Genomic DNA, 22,010 nt, shown 5'->3' on the forward strand with positions numbered 1-22,010 from the left:
CAGTTAGTCAAGTTTCAACATGCCTGTTCAAAGAAAACAGCACCTTGTGATATTTGTCAAATGTGCTAACAACTGTGTTGTAATGGATGACATTATGTTTTACTCATATTGATGAAGATTTTGCCTGTTTAAGCAAATGTTCTTGAACTGTTCTGATAATGGGTTGGCTTAGTAATCTACTGATTTACTGTGTCATTCAAATCCAGTGAAAAATCTAAATGCCTTAATTTTATCACCATGTTTGCTTAGTAATGAGCAGTTACCCTTTCTATCCTTCAGACAGTGAAACAGATGTGGCCTTATGTGTGTCAGTTTGTGGAGAAGCTTTTTAAAGAAACAATTGAGCCAGCTATAAAAGAAGCCAATGCCCATCTCAGCACGTTCAGCTTCAACAAGATTGATCTCGGAGATAAGGTACATACACACACACACACACTCAAATGTCAGTAGCTATTATGTACATTCAACTCCCATGGAGACCATGGTATTAGAAAGTCTTGGCTCATAACTTTAATCTAAAATCAATCACGTGAGCTTGCCCAATCGTTCAAGTTGTAATTTACACCTTATAATGTACACACTAGCGTATTTACATACAATTTAATTTTCATTTCCCACTCTTGTGTGTGATCTTAAAAGGAAACACTATGTAGGAGGGTAGTGAAATTTCAGGAGCAAGTGACTTAAGTGATTTAGTGTGCATGCTCCAACTTGTTGAGTCAAGGTGCTCATGCAGGTGATACAAGTTTGAGTCTGGCTCGTGTCATTTACTTGTTCTGTTGCCCCCTTTTCTCCTTGTTTCTTGTCCTGTATCTACTGTTCTAAAAAATGTTATTAATTGAATTTAACAGCTTCTGGTCATGTTTATTATTGAAAACAATTTCAGTCTCGATCAAAGGCTTTTAGCTATAGAAATTATTAAGCCTTTTTTTGTTTTATATTAACCAGAATTTTTTAAATTTATTTATAGGCACAGTGAAAGTGCTGAATGGCAGTGCTGGAAAAAATTAAAGGGCATGCATTTGTATTTTCTCACAAATTGTTTTTCATTGTATCTCATTCAGTGCAGTTCATCCATCTTTTCATCCACTTTTGTATTAGTCTCACTAAAAAAACTAAAATTGCAGTTATATTGATATAGAACTACAGTTTTGATACAATATAATACAGTTATATCATGTTTATTACCCATGCCTTACAAATACATTTTAGGAGTGTAAAAGCAGTTCTTAAGTAATTTTTTATGACGTTTATGTAATCAATAAATTTGAGCTGAGCATGCTTAATGTGTTTAGGTTAACTGCCCCAAACAATTTATATGCGGACCATTTTGTTGTAAATGATGAAGCTAGTCAAGCTACCTGGCATGTGCTGGACTTTTTAAATGATGAGGCAGAGTGCTGTCTCTGGGTTCATTTTTCATATTTCATGTCCATTTGACGTTTACATAGCTTTCAGATAAAACCCATACAGAAATATGATATAATATATGTAAAACATATATGTATGTTCATATATTGTACTGATATAAAAAGTCTAACTTTTTCACATTGTATAAAAGTCACAAAATAAAATTAGCATTGTATGCAACAACACACATTTAAAAATACTACCAAAAATGATTTTTCTTTGTTGTTGAATATTTTAATGTATAACATGTATTTTCACAAATCAAAGTGGAATATGAATATGTATGTCTAAATATGTGAACAATAGTTTAAATGTTCATGGCTGTATATCAGATTCCAGTATGGGAAGGAATATGGAATACCTTTTAACTTACACTATTAACAAGCATACAATTCTATAATGTTTTGAATGCTCATATTAATGGACTATTAAACAAAGCCTAATAAAGATATGTTTATGCATACTATTTTTACAAATAAAAGTTTACATTGCTTAAACTTATACATGCAATTGCTTATACAGCAAAAAGCATATTTTATGTATCTATTACTATATTGTATTATTTTTAATAGTCATCTTATTTTCGGATGATTTACTTCTCGGCAAGCATCAAGGCATGTTAACACGGATGTGCGCCTTAAATTAACAGAAGTGCTCACTAAAAACATCGCAAGCGAACATTTTCATGTTCTATTTAAAGTAATTTCAAGTTCTTTTTGATTCTGATATGACTAGAAGTGCTGTTGTCTGTGTCGGTTTGTTATTTACTCTGCAATTAATCCGCCTGCTTCCACCAGTTTCCTCCATTCATGGCGATCTGTGGATCCGCTGCAAGCATGATATGCAGGCTGGGTATAATCACATTGATGAATGAATGACAGGGTAATGACCAATCAAATCAAAGTGGAGACATTGCCTCCTCACATGTGACTTTTCGCCTTTATTCGGCAGTTACTCCACTCACAGTTACACCATGCTTTAGGAGCTCAATGAGATCGCAATGAGCTGAAGGGAGGCAAGAGAGGCCTCCCTCTGTAACTTGATCCGCTGTCACTGTTGGACAGTGTAATTTTAGAAATAGGACTGCTATACGCATTATATGAGCTCACATTTCATAAAATGTATTTATTATATTTCTGTACAGTCGATTGTTGTTCTCATCCAAATATTTTGAGAAGACACTGCCTCCCTTGCCTCCTTGTAGGAAATGCCACTGTGCTACATAAATCAAACTGTTCGGTAAATGGAGACTAGGCATTCATTCAGGCCACATTAAACATTTTATTGTGAAGATTATTTAGGGGACTTATGCAATTTAGAATTTTTCTTGTAGTAAAATGGGATTTAATGCCATTATATCCTGTACTATTCATGGGTCCAATTTGTCTTTAATTAAACAATGAATATGTGTAAACCTAAATGAAATATTTATGTATCTGCTGCCTAAATAGGTGTCAATTGTATTCTTTATTTTTGGAGGGGGTTCATTAAATCCAGTATAATCATAATATAGGATACTTTTTGGCTAATAATATGCATTGTTGATGAGAGAGGTCAACAGAGAATGGCCAGACTGGTTTGAGCTGACAGAAAGGCTACGGTAACTCTGATAACTCCTCTGTACAATTGTAGTGAGCAGAATAGCATCTCATAATGCACAACACGTCGAACCTTGAGGCGAATGGGCTACAGAAGCAGAAGACCATGTCAGGCACTTTATTTGGACCATAATATTCCTAATAAATTGCTCAGTGAGTGTATGCTTTATTCAAAGACTGTGCAGATACAGATATTTGTGGTGTAAGACCATCTTAAATGAAGATTAGCAATGTTTAAGTACTTGCTACAAAAAGGTTCTATACTGCACCTGGAGTGGGAAGGTTGACATAAGAATTGTAAACCCTTAGCATTTGGAAAAGACAGCTGACCAACTGTCACATGGAAATAGTTTATGTTGTCAGGGCTCTGTGGAAGAATGCATGCTGGTTAAAGAAATGTCAACCCGACTGACCGGGCATCTGTGCTCATCTTTGTTGCAGCCTCTCAGGATCAATGGGGTCAAAGTTTACACTGAGAATGTGGACAAACGGCAGATCATCTTGGACCTCCAGATCAGGTGACATCACTTTGATAAGCCTTTCTGTCTTTTGATACATTTGTTCTTTTATTTGAGGTGAGCTTCTTCCTTGTGCTAAATGGTTTTATGATTGTCTTTTCTTTTACAGCTATGTTGGAAATACTGAAATTGATGTGGATGTCAAAAGGTACTACTGTAGAGCTGGGATCAAAAGTATACAGGTATATTGTTATATCTTCTCATAATACAGCGATTCTTGTTCCACAAAAATGCAGCAGAATTGTGTTATGTGGAATAATATATTCACAACAGATATGTACTGTATATAGCAGCTGTCTTATGGAGGGCATCATCTGTTACGTTTGTCTCCGTGACCCGATGCATTTTGTTAGCCAAGGCTACAGAGTTAATGAGTTGGATACAGAGAAGCTCTTTCCTCTGCAACCACGTGTTTCATGGAAAGAATTCTTGTCGCCTGAACCAAGCCTATTTTTACAGAAAGGGTGTGTGTTTATTTATAGGGGGGATGTGTAACCAAATACTGAAATGTCCTTGTACTGTTTGTAGTGCAGGATCACACACACACACACACACACACACACACACACACACACACACACACACACACACACTTGTATGCACATGTTTACATATTGACCATTTTGTTCATGAGTTATAAAGTTTAGAGTTTAATTCTGTCACATTAAATGCATTGCAATTACATCATACCATGTATGATGTAATTTTTTACTATATATACCATATGTAGTTGACTGAGAGTTGGCTGAAATAGTGTATTCAAACTTTTATAGTGCAGAGCTATAAAAGGCTGGTTAATGTCACAGTTCTTTCACAGATCAATGCATAATGTATCATTAGAAATTCATCACACTCAAGCCACAGTCCCTGTATTGTAGAATGAGATACTAAGGCCTGAATATATACAATAGCTGAAAATGTTATACAACTCGTCTCCACCTTATGATTTGTCCATTATTAGGAGCATAAACGATCGCTTGAGGAAGGCCATTCACTTGAATGTTCTGATTGGGAGTTCTTTGGTAATGAATGATCGCAATGTTCAAAACAAAAGCTCATAGTTCTGTTGCTCAGAGCTGAAATGGTGAAGGTAAAGGCCCTTAAATATTTCGCAGAGCATGTGGAATGCTGTCCACAGTAAAATAAATAAATGCATCAGTCTCGAGATACTGAAATATTTATCATCAGCCTGTGGGACATAGTGGTTTGTTTGACACCGTTCTTACAGTGCATCCGGAAAGTATTCACAGCGCTTCACTTTTTCCACATTTTGTTTTGTTACAGCCTACAAACAATATTCCATAATGATAATGTGAAAAAAGTTTGTTTGAAATCTTTGCAAATGTATTAAAAATAAAAAACGAAAGGTTTGGAAGGTTCATCTTTCAACAGGACAACGACCCTAAGCACACAGCCAAGAAAGCAAATGAGTGGCTACGGGACAACTCTGTGAATGTTCAGTGGCAGTGTGAGTGGCCCAGCCAGAGCCCAGACTTGAACCCGATTGAGCATCTCTGGAGAGATCTGAAAATGTCTGTGCACCGACACTCTCCATCCAACCTGATGGAGTTTGAGAGGTCCTGCAAAGAAGAATGGGAGAAACTGCCCAAAAATAGGTGTGCCAAGCTTGTAGCATCATACTTAAAAAGACTTGAGGCTGTAATTGGTGCCAAAGGTGCTTCAACAAAGTATTGAGCAATGGCTGTGAATACTTATGTACATGTGATTTGTTTAGTTTTTTTATTTTTAATACATTTGCAAAGATTTCAAACAAACTTTTTTCACGTTGTCATTATGGGGTATTGTTTGTAGAATTTTGAGGAAAATAATAAATGTAATCTATTTTGGAATAAGGCTGTAACAGAACAAAATGTGGAAAAAGTGAAGCGCTGTGCACACTTCCTGGATGCACTGTATATCACTCCGACTGGGGTTCTCTACGCTGATAGTCAAACAAATAAAAACAAGTTCTTCCTAATTAAGGCAGCAGAGCTTTCACATGTATCTGGTGAATGCCAATTCACTTTTACCTCTATTAACCTCTAATGTGCTGTTCTCTCTCTCTCTCTCTCTCTCTCTCTCTCTCTCTCTCTCTCTCTGTGTATATGCATAACTAGCTACATGGAGTGCTGCGGGTGATTCTTGAACCACTTCTGGGAAATATGCCGCTGGTTGGGGCACTTTCCCTCTTCTTCCTCAAGAAACCAGTGAGTTTATAAACTCATACCAGAGTTGCACATCGCTGTAACTTCATTAACATTGTCTGTCTTTATATACTAGCTATGTAGAAAACTGTTACAATATGATTTTTGTAGTGTACCATGGTGTAGAATTGAACTTTGTCTCTGAGAAACTGTTATTTACATCTGTTTGCTAAGTAATATATAAAACAACATTGTCTTATCTCTTTTACTTTCCAAAGCAACTTACAATACATTGCACTTATATTACACTTACATATTACATGTGTGCGGAGATGTTGTCGTATACATACATTATCAGTACATGTTGGTGGCTCCATTTAAGCAAAAGCTGTTGTCAACCGGCAATAAACACAAATGGAAAGAATCAGAGTTAAAGCAACGAAAAAGAGTCACAAAACTCAAGTATTGTGGAAAGTGTTTGCATAAATATGCAAACATTCAGTAAAACATTTAACTTTTGATTTGTGTGTGAATGTTTCCCATCAATATTTTTTTCTCTGTTACAATTGACTTTTCTTTATACTAGACTCGTAGTGAAAATACACTGGTGGCCAAAAGTTTGGAATAATGTCAAGATTTTGCTCTTATGGAAAGAAATTGGTACTTTTATTACCTGAAATGGCATTAATCATTTGAAAAATTGCTATTAAGATTTATTGCCTCATGAAACATAAACGGAATATGGGAAATGGCATGTCATTACTTAGAGCAGATGATCCCGAATTAAAGGTGCAGAGATGTTAAAATAATCCTCACAGAGCAACATGAGCTTGGCTTTCATTCACACAAACACTCTGTCACTTGTGGCTGCCCAAGTATCTGCCTGAAGTAGGGATGGGTGGATCGATACTAAATTAGCGATACTTCCGATACTTCTGTGGTATCAAGAATATCGATCATCACAAAAATATAGATTTTTTATTTTTTTAAATTGGTGATCTTATTATTTAGATAATATGAATATTAATGCATCTCATAAGCTTCGAAGTGGAAAAAAATAATTATGTTAGCGAATTGTTGCATGGCACCAGAACAATTGACAAACTAGACATGACATGTATTATTAAGAGCTTGTGTGACCATTTTTACAGGGTTATTTAAATGTAATTGTTTTAGTTTAAGTATTTAGTTGTTAAAACAATGATAATGATCTGTAAACCTCGTTAATGAATGACATGCACATGAAAACTTACCATGGATTTACTGTAGTAATATTGTATTAACCATGACAAGCAAGGTTGTGATACAATTAACCATGGTTTTACTACAGCATTACTGTAGTATCCATATGGTAACTTGGTTTTTGTAATAGTAACAATATAATAATATCTATGGTTACTTTTGAGTGTTTATATGTGGCTAATACTTACTAATTTTCAAAGGGTAAACAAAACAGCATAATCATTTTCTGTTTAGGCCTATACATACTTGTATATAAAAATAATTTTAAGTTACTTACTTTATCCAAATAATTGTAAAAATTAAATTTAAAAGAGGTATTGTATAGATATAGGTGATGCTGGCCTAAAAAAAAAAGTACTTTGTATCGGATCGAAAAGAAAATAAGTGGTATCACCCATACCTAGCCTGAAGGAAGAAGCCACAGGCAGCCAGAGATTCTCAGCTGCAAGTAGGGCTGGGCGATATGGCAAAAGATATTATCAAGATATTCTTTTTCACATCATTCGATATCGATATTGATTACCATATTCAGTCACATTTGCACATTGCACATTTTTTTGAATTTCCAAAAAAAGAAGAGAAAACAAAATCCTAAATAGTCTTTACAAAACGACTCGGTTACTAACGTAACCTCGGTTCCCTGAGAGGAGCTCAGAGCCTGCCGAAATTAGCATAGGCAGGCCATATAATGGGCACCCCGTCATGCGAGTTCCTTTAGGTTCAGTCGACTGAAGCGAACTGACCAAGCACAAGCACAAGCACGGCAGCTTACGCAATACTCGTTCCCTCCTCTCAGGGAACCGAGTTTACGTTAGTAACCGAGTCGTTCCCTATCGAGAGGTCTCTCCTATTGCGTAAGTAGCTTACGCTATGGGAACACCATGTAAAACGCCGTGCGTGCTGACTTCGCTCTATAAAACCAGAGGCAGGTGCCTGAGCTTTAAAGCAAAGTGATTATTCCCGAGCCGACCAACGGCGAAGCTATATATAGGGATATTACAGAGCGTCCTTGCCAAGGCGAGCTCTTTGTACAAACACAAGCACACATCTTATGTACTGAGCTTTTTATGTACTGGTACGCATAATAAATCCTCTAAGTCGGTCAGAGACGGACCTTATAAGGGAGGAGGTGATGTCCAGCATACACACACTCTATTCCATTCTATAGTCAGGCTGATAGAATGTTGGAACGCAATGAGGGGACCTGTAGGTTATAAAACCTGATAAATGTCGAAGGCGAGGCCCAGCCTGCCGCCGCACAAATATCTTCAATGGGTATCCCACTCGACCACGCCCACGAGAAGGCCATGCTCCTCGTAGAGTGAGCTCTGATGCCTAAGGGGCATTGAAGGCCCTTGGCTTCATAAGCCAGCGCTATAGCATCCACTATCCAGCGCGATATTCTTTGCTTTGAGACAGCGAGACCCTTAGTTCAGCCGCCAAAGCATACGAATAATTGTTCCGTCTGTCTGAACAGGGCAGAACGTTCCAAATATACTCTGAGCGCCCTGACCGGGGAGAGTAAATTTGCGTCGCTTTCGTCTGCTGGGGACGATAAGCTGCCAGAGATATCACCTGTGCTCTGAAGGGTGTAGAGAGCACTTTAGGAATATACCCGTGCTTTGGCCTAAGGACAACTCTGCAGTCGTTAGGTCCAAATTCCAGACAAGCAGCGTTGATGACAGCGCGTGTAGGTACGCCCACTCTTTTAACTGAAGCGGCGCCAGCAAGAGAGCGGTTTTGGCGAGAGCTGCTTAAGGTGCACGGTTCGGAGAGGTTCGAACAGGGCACCTTTGAGTGCGTCCAGGACCGTGGCCAGGTCCCAGATCGGCACCGAAGGTGGGCGAGGAGGGTTCATCCTCCTAACGCCTCTTAGGAAACGAACGATCAGATCGTTTTCCCTAATGAATGTCCTTTATCAGGATTGTGTGACGCCGCTATGGCAGCCACATAGACTTTGAGCGTGGAGGGTGTGCGGCCCGCCTCCAGCAGCTCCTGCAAAAAGGCGAGTACACTTGGTATCTCGCACGTTTTGGGGTTCAAACTCTTGGTATCACACCAGTCACTGAACACTTTCCACTTTCGGGCATAAAAGCGCCTCGTAGAGGGCGCTCGCGCCTCAGTAATGGTTCTCAAAACTCCACTGGGGAGGTTCTCGGGAACCCGTTGAGGGGGCCATGCATGGAGTGCCCACAGATCAGGGCGGGGATGAAGAATCATCCCGCTGGCCTGTCCGAGGAGGTCTTGCCTCAGCGGAATCGGCCATGGGGCAGATTGCATCATCTGTATCAGTTCTGGAAACCATGTCTGGTTTTTCCAGAGTGGGGCTACCAGGAGCACTGCACATTTCACCTCCCTGATCCGACTGATGACCTGAGGTAGCATCACGATCGGGGGAAAAGCATACAAGGGGCGGCTCGGCCAAACTTGGGCGAGCGTATCTGTGCTTTTTGAGAAGAAGAGAGGGCAGTGCGCGTTTTCCTTGGAGGCGAAGAGGTCGACCTCTGCCTCGCCAAAGGTTTGCCATAACCACTGAACCGTCAGAGGGTGGAGAGACCATTCTCCTGGGAGAACCTTGTCTCTGGATAGCATGTCCGCTCCTTGGTTCAGGACACCTGGCACGTCGCTGCCCTTAGCGGCGCAGGTGGTGTTGTGACCATAGAATGAGCTCCCTGGCCATAGAGTGCAGGGAGCTCGACCTGAGTCCACCTTGGCGATTTATATACTGAAACTACGTCATGTTGTCCGTTCGGACCAGGACGTGTTCGATTTTAGGTACGGAAGCAGGGCACTGAGAGCCAAGGCGACCGCTTTCATTTCCAGACAGTTTATGTGTAGAGCTTTTCGGGTTTGACCAAAACCGGAGACAGACCTGCCCTCGTAAAGGGCCCCCATCCTATTTTGGAGGCATCTGTCATGATCATTTTTCTCTGCGTACTCACGCCCAGACTCACGCCGGTTTGATACCAGTTGATGGCTTTCCAGGGCGTCAGGGCTTTTATACAGCCGTGATTCGCTCTGATCAAAAAGTGGCCCGAGCGCCACGCGTGAGTGGGGACATGGCTCTTGAGCCAGCTGGAGAGGACGCATGTGCAACAATCCTAGCTGGAGTACAGCTGATGCCGAGGCCATGAGACCAAGCATTCTTTGAAATCGTTTGACGGAGCGTGCGTGCCGTTCTGAACGATGTTACAAGGCGTCGAATAGAGAGCGCGCTCTGATGAGAGGCGCTGTCATCTGCACTGAGTCTAGCACTATTCCCAGAAAAGAGATATTCTGGCTGGGGATAGCACGCTCTTTGCAAAATTGATTCTCAGACCCAGGCATTCTAGATGGCTGATAATCCAAGATCTGTGCGTCATTAACTGGTCCTCTGATTGTGCTATGTTTAGCCAATCGTCGAGGTAATTCAGTATTCGCACTCCCGCTGTCTCAGGGGAAAGTGCCGCGTCCATACATTTCGGTGAATGTACGGGGGCCAATGATAGGCGAATGGCAGTACTGTGTACTGGTATGACTGTTCCTCGAAAGTGAATCTCAGAAAGGGCCTGTGATGAGGCGCTATCGGAATGTGAAAGTAAGCGTCTTTCAAATCCACTGATAGAAACCAATCCCCAGGGCGAACTTGCACGAGGATACGTTTGGTTGTTAACATTCTGAACGAGCGAATCATTAAAGCTTTGTTCAGATGTCTGAGATCCAGGATGGGGCGAAGGCCACCGTCCTTTTTCGGGACGAGAAAATAGCGGCTGTAAAAACCCGCCTCGCTCAAAGAGGGAGGAACAGTTTCTATAGCGCCCTTCTCTATCAGTTTGAGCACCTCGGTGCGTAGAACATGTGACACATCTTTCCTCACTTTCGTCTCGACCACCGCTGAAAAGCGGGGTGGTCTGCGAGCGAACTGAAGTGAGTATCCGTGTTTTATTATGTTCAAAACCCATTTCGGCATGTCGGGGATTTTTTCCCAGGCTTCTGCTCGCACAGATATGGGCTGAATGCTGGCTGGGGGCGTGTCGCAGTGACGTATGGACCCCACCGGCAAATCGCTTTGTGCTAACACAGAGTCTACGGCTCTCAGAGGCGCAGGTGCGCGCTGAGCAGCCATATTGAGTGCCAAGTGCAGGGGTGCATGTGAGAGTACAGGCACGTGCGCTATCTCCGAGATGCTCACAGCATGAGTCGGAGAGATGCTTGCAACTGTATGAACAGTGTTTTGGGGTGGGGGTGCATACATCATAATAGGCACGCGCGCCACATTCATAAAGCTTTCCGCATTTAGCGGGGAGTTTCTTTGCTCGCGCATTGCATCTGCGATGCTTGCGACATGAAATAGAGAGCTGTTTGAAACTGTATGGGTAGCTGTGTGTAGGGTTGCGTGCAGTACAGCAGGCACGCGCGCTACACTTATAGTATTTCCCGTTTTTTACTGGGGAAGTGTTTATAACTGTGGGAACAGTGCTTGTGTGTAGTGGTGCATACATGACAATAGGCACACGATCTACATTTTTGGGACATCCAGCCTGAACTGGGGAGGTATTTGGCACTGTTTGGACAGTATTGATATGTGGGAATGCGCACTTTAGTGTGGACATGTGAACCCTTAGTGACACAGGCAGAAAATGACTCTCTTCGTGATTTCTGTGTGTCGCCGTAAAAACGGCGTTTGATTGCAGGTGAACGAGTTTTATGACTGGCCCATTGACTGCTGTATAGACATTTCCAGCCGCCTGTAAGGGGATTGGGTAATGTTTTAGATGTTTGAGAGAGAGTGGTCCGGCTTTTGCGAGACACGTACTCTCTCTTTTTCTTCCTGTTGCTAGGAAGACTTACAAGGCTCCGTGTTCAGAGTGATTCTGGGCCGAGGACCTCGTTGCTCGTGCGGCTTTCTTCGGCCAGCGGAACGCGAGCGGCGTCGAGCGTCCTTTTCAGGTCTGCTCTTTGGCTGGGAGACGGGCGGCTCTGCCCTGGCTCGCTGCTGGGGCGGTTTCTGAAACGAGCTGGAGCGCTTGGGCAGGAAGTGATGCATAGCTTGCGAATCCTTCCGAGCCTCAGTGAAGCGCTCAGTGAATTCTCTCACCGCCGGTCCGAACAGGCCGCTTGGAGTGACAGGCGCGTCAAGAAATGGTGCCTTATCCGCGCGTCCTTCATCTCCGTTAGCGTTAGCCACAGATGGCGCTCAAGGACGGTCAGATTAGCCATGGCCCTGCCGATGGATTGGGCGGTGGCCTTTGTGGCTCGCAGGGCTACGTCCGTAGCGCTGCGCAGGTCCTTGAAAGCCTCGGGTTCATGTCCAGTTTCGTCCATGGTGCGGAGAAGTTTGGCCTGAAAATCGAATGCAGTGCTGACGCAGCTTGGCCGGCGGCGGCGTATGTGCAACCGGCGAGAGCTGAGGTGGTTCTGCAGGGCTTCGAGGGGTGAGAAGCTCTGGCCTTCCATCCAGCGGTGGAGGGTGGGCATAGATGGTTGGCCACTGTCTCCTCGAGGGGCGGAGTTGCCTCGTAGCCTCTTTCTCTCGCGCCGTCCACTGAGGAGAGCGAGGAAGAAAAAGAAGGCTTTAGGCGAGCAGAGTGCGGGGCTTTCCACGACTTTGTGAGCTCGTCGTGGACCTCAGGGAAGAAAGGAGAGGGTCTCTGTCGGGGGCCTGCCGGCGCCTGCAGGAACCACTCGTCCAGCCGGCTGCTGGGCGGGTTCTTCCGGGAAGACCAGTCGAGCCCGAGGTCTTCCATGACTTTTGACAGGATACGGACGATTTCGAGTCCATGCTGGTGCCAGCGCTCGTGTCCGCTGATGTCGATGGCGTGGGGTCGAACAAGCCCGGCCAGTCGTCGGATGCAGCGTCAAGAGAGAGGCTGTCATCCTTTCCATCGTCGTCCCCTGATGTGCCGAACAAGACGAGACCCACCGCTTTGTTGGAGGGGTGCAGGTCCGCTCTCGTGAAGTGGACTGGCGGCGGGGAGATTTCTGGTAGCGGTGATGTACGCGGGGACTGAGCCGGCGTGACGTCACCGAAGTCGGCGTGCTCTGGCAGCCTCTGTGAGCGGCGCTTTTTCTTGCGCAGCTCGAACGGAGGTGGCAGCACGGTGGAAGCCGGCTCGTTTGCGGTGAAAATCCGCCCTGAATGAGTGCAGCTTCTGCGTGGTCCAGACCCAGGCAGCGAGTGCAGATGATGTGCCGATCTCCGTCCTCTGCACGAGGCGCAGGCTGAAGGCATTTGAAACAACGCCTTGGAAAATCACTCTTTTACTTTTAAAAGCGTCGCGGGGGCGAGCGCTTGCAGTAAAGGATATGCGATGCGCGCCGGATGGCGTAGCAGAAGGCTTCGAAGGTGGCTGAAGGCGCCGGCGTCCTCTTAGCAGTCCCACTGTAAGCTTGTCAACGGCGCGAAAGACTCCAACAATCCGGAGGATCCAGCGAGAAGGTCTTCGCTGAAGGAGATTCAATCTAAAGGAACTCTCATGACGGGGTGCCCATTATATAGCCTGCCTATGCTAATTTCGGCAGGCTCTGAGCGCGTGAACGTGAGGCGCGCGCCCATTGGTCGCGCGTTCAGAGTCGCCCCATCATTGGTTCGAGCAGTTGCCGTGGCACAGCCAATGACTGTCTGCTGTGCAGCTGCAATGCGTTTTACATAAAGACTTCAATATTTCTTGAGAACGGAGTTTTCCCATAGCGTAAGCTACTTACGCAATAGGAGAGACCTCTCGATAGGGAACTGTGTTTTTACATTAAAATGATTTTCATATTTCTTTACATGCAGATATCCAAGTATGGGGGCATAGAAGCCCTTGTGACTGAGGAATGATACTGTATGGGGGGGTTCAGGGGTGTCTCCTGAGAGAAACTTTTGAAAATGTAAAAGTCTGAATGGACCATTTTTCTATTTTCATTCAAGTGAGAAAGACTAGGCTACAAACTAGTAATTGTTTTGTCTTTCATCCTTGTCAGAGATGATGAAATCTGAATAATTTCACAAAATTAGAACAGAAATATGTGTTTATTATTAAAGGCTTGTAACATGCTGATTAATAGAACTACATTTAGAAAGAAAAACTTTATGGTCTAAAGGTGCTCTGGAAACACGCACCTCATGTTTACTCACATGTGGGGAAAAGAGGAAGCGGTGCGGACCGGGACAGGGCATCAGTGAAGCGTGTTTCAGTGCTAGAGAAAAATATTCAAGAATACAGCGCAGAAAGATCAGATATGATGCAATCGGCACTGTTGTTTTGTCGCGCTGCTCATTATAGACGATGAGAGGGCGTAACCGTCCTAGTGATGTGTTGAATGCGGTGACCTGCTTAGCGGGGGCAATAGAAACTTCATGGCTGAGTTTCCACTGACGTGGAAGAAATCCACACAAAGCCACTCCCAACGCTAGGGAACCGCTTTCCCCGCGCTGCTGTCAATTTTACAATCCACCTCGCGAGCTTGACGCTCGGCTTCCATAGGAAGAAATTGAAAGCGCGCTCTCTCACATTTGCTCACCACGCACCAGTGGAAACATACAAGAAAGCCAAACTGCTAGTGTTTTTAACAACACACATGTCTAATTGTAGAACACAGGCTAAATCTTGAAAATTATTCAAAAGCATATTGTCGATATAATGGAGTTTTTTTTATCGTGATAAATATTGATATCGATTTATCACCTGGTCCGAGCTGCAAGCAAATAAACTGTTACAAATTATCTGTGAAAATATCGGCGCTATAGTATTATTTTAATTTTCCTGGTTATCAGCCAATAATATATCGACCGCCAATATGTTGTGCGTCCCTATAAACCAGACACACAAGAAAAATGCAAACACTGCACTTTATGCTAGCCTGCAATAAATATTGTAACATCTTTTTCCAGCAATATTAATCTCTACCAGTTATTTACCAGTTTTATACCTTCAATCATAAAATGTCATACAGAAACCCCAGTTTACTTAATTTCAGTTACGTACGTCCCATCGGTGTTTCAATACATAAGGGTTCATCCCATTGTTTATTATTATTATTGTGCTTGAAAAATGACAGATGCATTTTTTCACAGATGTACCTCCACTATCCATGTTTTCTGTCCCAAACTCCATGCCAAAGTGGCTTGATCTCATCTCATTATAAAAAAAGAAAGCACGGTCTTGTGGTAATCTCTTTTCCCATGCCACTATGATGGATTTTGGTAATGTATAGCAAAAAGCTACCAAGTGACATATTTCTGAGTGCTCTAATCTCCCAAAGGAAACCCTACAATTCCCACTCTCTTATATTGTCAGTGTCACCAGAGGTTTTTAAATGATAAAAATAGTTTTCATTGCACTTTTATTGGATTGGGAACAAAATGCGATTCTTTTTAATAGACACATATGTCCATGTTTGAGGGTGAGGAAGTGGAGGATATTCTCCTCTCAATCACGCCAGCAGTTCCCATGGCAATAGATTCATTTCTCAGAGGACTCAGACGCTCCCAAGGTGTAAGGATGTCTTCAAGTACAACTAATGGCCAGTTATAATGGGAAGAAAAAGAGAGCGAGAAAAATAAATGTTTTCAGACTTTTAAGAATTGCAAGATAGAGACTATTTAAAGATTTGCCAACCGCCATAAAGTGCGATAATGTATTTTATTTTTTTTTGTGTGACAATAATCTTTACAGCTCTTTACAACATGTGGCAGTGGCAGACAGTCAGCATCACTGACCTAATTTCTACAGTCAGTCAGTCAGTCAGTACCAGAGTTAGAAGCAGGGCTAATTTTACAGCATGTCAACTCAATCGTATTTAGCTCAATTTCTGGCACCCTTAGCACTCTTGCTGGACTTAAATGTGGCAGGCGTAGGGACACTGAATATGTTTTAGTGTAGCATCCAGTGTCCTGCAGTCTGGCTTTTTTTAAAACATTTTTTATGCACTGCAGAGACATCCTCTCTTCTTTAGATAATTTTCTGCTGTGTCAGTGGCACCTTGAAACAAACTCCTGTAGGGAAACAAGATAAAAGTACATTTTAGATTATATCTCTCCCTATTTTTATTACTCTATCTCTCTCTCACTCACAGTACATATCATTTCATTTTTGTGTTCACAAAACAGTGGGACTTGACTGCCATTGAAAGCAAGGGTGGTATAATATTACAGGCTTCAGGCATGTTCAGACGTGTTTAATGTTTTTATTTTTTTTAACTGGTACACCTGCATTTTCACATGTAGAGTTTTTCTATAACTCATCTATATGCCTCACTCTTTTTCTCATTCAGCTATTGGACATAAACTGGACGGGACTCACAAACATATTGGACATTCCAGGGCTTAAGTAAGTTAACCTCTACAGTGGATTTTGTCATTTACTTTTTTTTCCCTAGGAACACTTTGTAACTTGACTCCAGTCCCACAAATCATCTTATAAAACCTGTAATTGTTTTGATGGTTATTTTCATCTTGGTGATGTTGCAAAATATATTTGCTTTTAAACCAGGGTCTTGGACCTCTTGTTTTTTTTTTCTTTTTTATTTAACTGTACTTTCCCCATAACTGTAGGACAATACCCCTATTTTAGAGTGTCCATCCAGGTCTCACAATAATTAAACAGTGGCTTTGTTCAGTAATGTGTGTTTACTTTTGCTGGTTACACTTAAATTAAATGAGTAATTGGACTATTAGATTCTCATTCATCCATAAATTTACAAACTACATCCAATATCAAACTTGCTCATGACTCTTATGGCTACATCAGGCATGCTGGAGTGTTTGTGAATACATTTATATAAATAGATATGAGTATATATCATAAACAGCAAATAACATTTTGATGAATACCTTTGTGCAATCATGTTTACTTGCACCACTCACTTCAGAGACAATAAATATTAAACCAGAGTGGAATTGTTGGCATTAGGACGCTGCTTTAAATGGTACAATTTTCAGTCCAGTTTGCAAGACCCATAATAAGCTCAAACTACCTTACTAATTATTCAGATCTTTGAAACACGTTAACTGCATAGCCCTGCAATGCATTCACAATTCCATTACAATTATTTAGAGGAAAAGTTAACCAAAGTGACATGATCTAAACGAGTGCTGTAATTACAGATTAGTGGCTGAAACCTTAATGTGTTGCTGTAAGATACTGTCTGTGGTAAAAGTAGTAGGAGATTCATGATTGTGCTGATCATGCAGACACACTGGTGGGTGAGTGATTACACCGCTTTAGCTGTTCCCTAACACAGGCCACAAATGGGGTGGTGTGTGCATGGTCATATTTTAAACGTATTCTTCTTTAATTGCTGTCATTCATCAGATACTATGTTTCAATGCTTTGCTGCAGGGTAGATCTGTCAGTCAGTCAATGGCAGGACTTATGTGTGTTCATAATAAGTTAGTCAGGGATCCCACGTGTCCTGTAAAACCTGGAATTTTGCAATGCAGTTTTCCTGCATGGAAAATTAGAAAAATACTTAAATATCCTGGAAAAATAATGATTTGTCCTGGAAAATATTAATATAACCATTTGACTGTTTTGCTAGCAAGGATTCCTTTTACAAGTACAAAAACATGGTAACGATCTGACTCCGACACATACACAAATTTATATAGTTTTTTCACTGCTGACGGCTGCGCATTGTGAAACAACATCAGCGGTTAAGGGCGCTTACACCCTCATGATTGATTACAGCAGCAGCCAATCGGGAGTTGTTCATTTACTTCAGCGTCGGCATGCAAGTCTACCTTCTTCATCATGGAGAGAAAAGGGTGGAAGAGCTATTATTGCGTAAAAGTGACTGATTTTTCTGCACGTTGAGGGGATGTCACATGACTTGTGTCAGTGCTGCCGAAAACATTGAAGTCTATGAAGTGACGCGTCAGCACAATCTCGGCTCCAACTTCACACCAAAGTGTTTTTCACATGTTTTGCCTCATAAATGATGTCTTTGAGAGTACAAAGCTACATTCAATATTTTAAAATGGTTGACAGTTATGAAGAGATGTTGAATGTCTCAAAATTTCTATCTTCATCCTTAAGACGTACCATCTCCTTTGAAATCAATGCATTCGCAGCATTCTCTGATGCAGCATAAACTCTAGTCGGTGTGTAGTCACCCTGATGTGGAGGACAAAGAGACGCTTGACATTGGTGTTTAGCGGAGCTTTGATGCCTCAATTCAACTCATGTGAAATGCACTTTACAATGACAAAGGGACATCATTGAAACCCAAAATGATTGTTATTATGCTATTATTGTTGTCTTTTCTAATAAAAGTCACGTTCAGCAGTTTAAATACTGTAGGAAAATGATACAGTACATCTGCTTTGTTTTTATAATGCTTAAACATTCTACTGAAGTCAGTAGATTTGACATGCAAATTTTAATAATGTAGAAGGTAAGGACGTTATTGACTCATTATTATTATTATTATTATTATTATTGTTGTCTTTTTGGATGAAAGTCATGCCTGACAGTTTCTGAATGGAAATTATAGATCTGCTTTGTTCTTATAATGCTTAAATACTATAAAGTTTCTTGGCAGATTTCGGTCCTGAACATTTCAAATGATTTAATCACACGCTCCTAGAACATTAGACTTTCATTTGTTGCCACCTAATGGCATCTCCAGAAGGGGCTACTAAACTAATCAATTACACTATGTAACACAATTTTTGTTCCTGGGTAGTAAGTGTTATTTCCTAATTGTTTATGCCTCAAAAGTATAGAAAATGGCTATTATTCCCCACAAACTTGCTTTTGTGACCAGGACAGTGATATTTTGAAATGAAAAAAACTAGCGGATTTGTGTCTTTTCATTCACATTAAGTCATTTTTCGAGATTTACGATTATACTGTAAATCACTTTCACGAATCAGCCCCCAAATGTAGTCTCCCATCATGTTCTCGTTATACTGCCCTTGGTAGCAGCATTCAATGTCCTGTATATCCTGGAAGTGCTCGCCTTGCTCCTCCAAGTACACTCATGTTTTCCTTGAATTTATCAAGATGAGCATCAAGGATATGGACTTTGAGGGACATCCTACTGCCCATTGTGCCGTAGTTCTTCACCAGTGTCTCAACCAGCTCTGCATAGTTTTCTGCCTTGTGATTGCCCAGGAAGCCCTGAACCACTGCATTCCAAGCCACTTTCTCCTTAATTGTGAGCTGCTTGGGGATTTCATTGCACTCCAGGATCTTCTTTATCTGTGGTCCGATATAGACATTGGCTTTGACCTTTGCCTCAGCAGTTTAGGGAAGATGTCTTGAAGGTACTTGAAGGCTTACGACTCCAAATCTAGAGCTCTGACAAATTGTTTCATAAGGCCCAATTTAATGTGCAGTGGTGGCATTGGCACCTTCCGGGGGTCCAACAGTGGCTCCCACTTGACATTGTTCCTCCCCACAGAGAACTCGGTCTGTTGTGGCCAATCCCAACTGTGGTGTCCCTGCTGTCCCAAAGGCAAAGATAGCAGGGAAACTTGGTAAAACCACCTTGGAGATCCATCAGGAATGCCACCATTTTGAAGTCTCCTATGACCTCCCAGCCATACTCATCATACTTCAAGGCATTCAGCAAGGTCTTGATATGTATCCACACAGGCAGCTGGAACTAAACTGAACTGGTGGGCTTTAGGCCCCTGTATTTATATTACTATTTATATTACTGGAAAGTTCTAGAAGTTACTCCAAGTTTACTCAGCACTGAATCTTTCTGGAATGTTCTGGAAAATTTGTGGGGAATAATAGCCATTTTCTATACTTTTGAGGCATAAGCAATTAGGAAATAACACTTACTACCCAGGAACGAAAAATCATTTGAGACAATCATGAGTTTGCATCCCTGTGAGTTATAAATTTAGACAATGATGACAGTTGGACCACTGATTAAACAAATGTAATAAATAAATCACGCTGTTCATAGTTTGATGATTCCGCCTTAACATCTCGGAATGTGAATTAATTTTCAGTAATTCAAGGATTGGAGTCGGCTTATTCAGAGGTTACATGAAGTATGCAGAATACATAGAATATAGTCATAAAAATGGGTTCAAAACAGTGTTACAATGAATGCAAACTTTAACACAGTGAAAAAGACACTCTATTAGCATAACATAACATGTAACGTATATAAATAAATAACAATTTCCAACATTCTTTTGAATGTCCATGTACTAAAATAAAATATTTGATGCCATTAGTGTACCTTCATTTACTATTATTTTGAATGGCCATTGAAAATGAAGCAATGCGATAATTTTACCTGGTCAGAAAAAGTAGTCCGTTAATTTACCTTATGAACTTTCACCTTTTGCTGACCCTTTATGCTTCGCAGAGCTAATGTGTGCTTCTAAATCACTTTTCACCTTTATTAGCAACTGACACATAAGTGCCATCTTTACATGTCATACATTCTGCTTCCTACGGATCTTGACCTGGACGAAAGCATGGGAATTTTTTGTGCAAATCTTCTGTAAATTTGCACTTTTCTTTGGGTATTGTTTCCACTCAGCTGTCATTTGCTGCTACTGTCAAGCAACTGTTTAATGCCGAACACAACAACGCTTCGTGCATTCGTGGAGAGATTGACAGGCAGGAATTTGGCCATTAGTTGCTGCGAGCCTCTTTTAATCGACCAATTAGTGAGCGAGAAGGCGGGACTTAGAAAGAGGGGTTAAAGCAATGCAAACATGCGCACACTCATAATAAAGTATTAGACCAGATACACATCATAATGCAACTACGGCCGAATCCCGGACATTTTCGCAAATTTATAAATCCCGGCCGGATGCATTTTTAATGTCCGGGAAAAAGAGGACGTATGGTCACCCTAGTTATAACAAAACTGTACAATGTATGCTTAAAGTATTTTTTAACACTTAGATATAAGTTTTTACCAAGTACTACAAAAAATAAAATAAACAAGCATACAATAGAATTAATAAAAAACAATTTCCAAACTAATGTGCAAAGTGCTCTCTTATTAATAAAGCTGCATATTGCCAATTTTCTTCACGATAAGAAATGCACAGTGACCTATATTTTGATTAAATAAGTCGCGAGCCATCGCGTTCTAATCTAGCTGCATTAAGCGTCAGTGCTCAAGGGATGAGCGTCCCCGAGGCAGTCTCTCTCAGCCGGGTGCAGTTTCAATCTCTCCTCCTGAGATCAGGACATTCACGCAACTCACAGAAGAGGCACCGACCACACAGAGAAATGCCAGTTTCTGAGTTTAAAGTTATTAACATGACCTGCTTCTGTATTATTTTAACTTTAATAAAGCTATAACACATTAAAATAACTGCATTTAAGATGTAACGCATGTTTCCTTTAAAGAGCTCCGGCTCCGCTTATTCCACAACGAGAGTGCTTCTGAATGTATTATTATAATTTTTGGATCTACATAGAGTTTTAGAAAGTTTAGAGTGCATCTGGACTGTGATCTGTGTAATTTGTCTCCTCCGTCAGGCGTGAACTGTAGTGATGCTCTCACGCTTCATCATTACAGTTTAATGTGATTTAATTTTACGTTTAATAAGATCAAACGACTATTCGACAAAGGAAAATGTTCTCGAAAATTTTTTATTTTGGACGTTGTCGATAATGTCGACTAAATGTTTCAGCCCTAATGCAAATGATAATATGCTTTTAAACTCACCTGCTTTAATCCGGGTGTCTGTCTTTCAGGTGCTTTATTACGTTTGATGTGTTTCCTCTTTTCATCAGAAAATTGTGAAAGCACCGTTTACAAATAGGTTTTTGCTGATCTATGATGTTTCCCTTTTCATCAGCCTCAAATACAAAGAATTTCCAAACCTGGCTTTTTCCACTTTTCTTTTCGACAAGATTAAGATGAGACTCCGTAGCAGCAGCTACTTTGCTTGTCGTCTTCTTTTCTTGTTGTGAGCATTCGAAAGTACCCGACTCTGATTGGGAACCGGGTAGACCCGGTACTCTGTATTCCAGTACCTTCGGAAATTCTGGTATCGTAAAAACAATTTTGTTTGAGTACTGACTTGGTACCGGAGTACCGGTATTTTTGACAACACTACTCTGAAGTGCACAGCACATACAGACTATGTATTTATTTAATTCCATTACTGCCATGGAGGATACTGCTTATCTGGAGGTGAGAAA

The 22,010-nt window shown here is 41.4% G+C and overlaps 1 pseudogene; it reads left to right on the forward strand.

Moving 5' to 3' along the window:
* The window catches only part of LOC127618074 (extended synaptotagmin-2-like), a 71,414-nt pseudogene that overhangs the window by 16,989 nt on the left and 32,415 nt on the right, over positions 1-22,010 (forward strand).

This window comes from Xyrauchen texanus, chromosome 2 (genome assembly GCF_025860055.1).
Source record: "Xyrauchen texanus isolate HMW12.3.18 chromosome 2, RBS_HiC_50CHRs, whole genome shotgun sequence".
Taxonomy (NCBI): Eukaryota; Metazoa; Chordata; class Actinopteri; order Cypriniformes; family Catostomidae; genus Xyrauchen; species Xyrauchen texanus.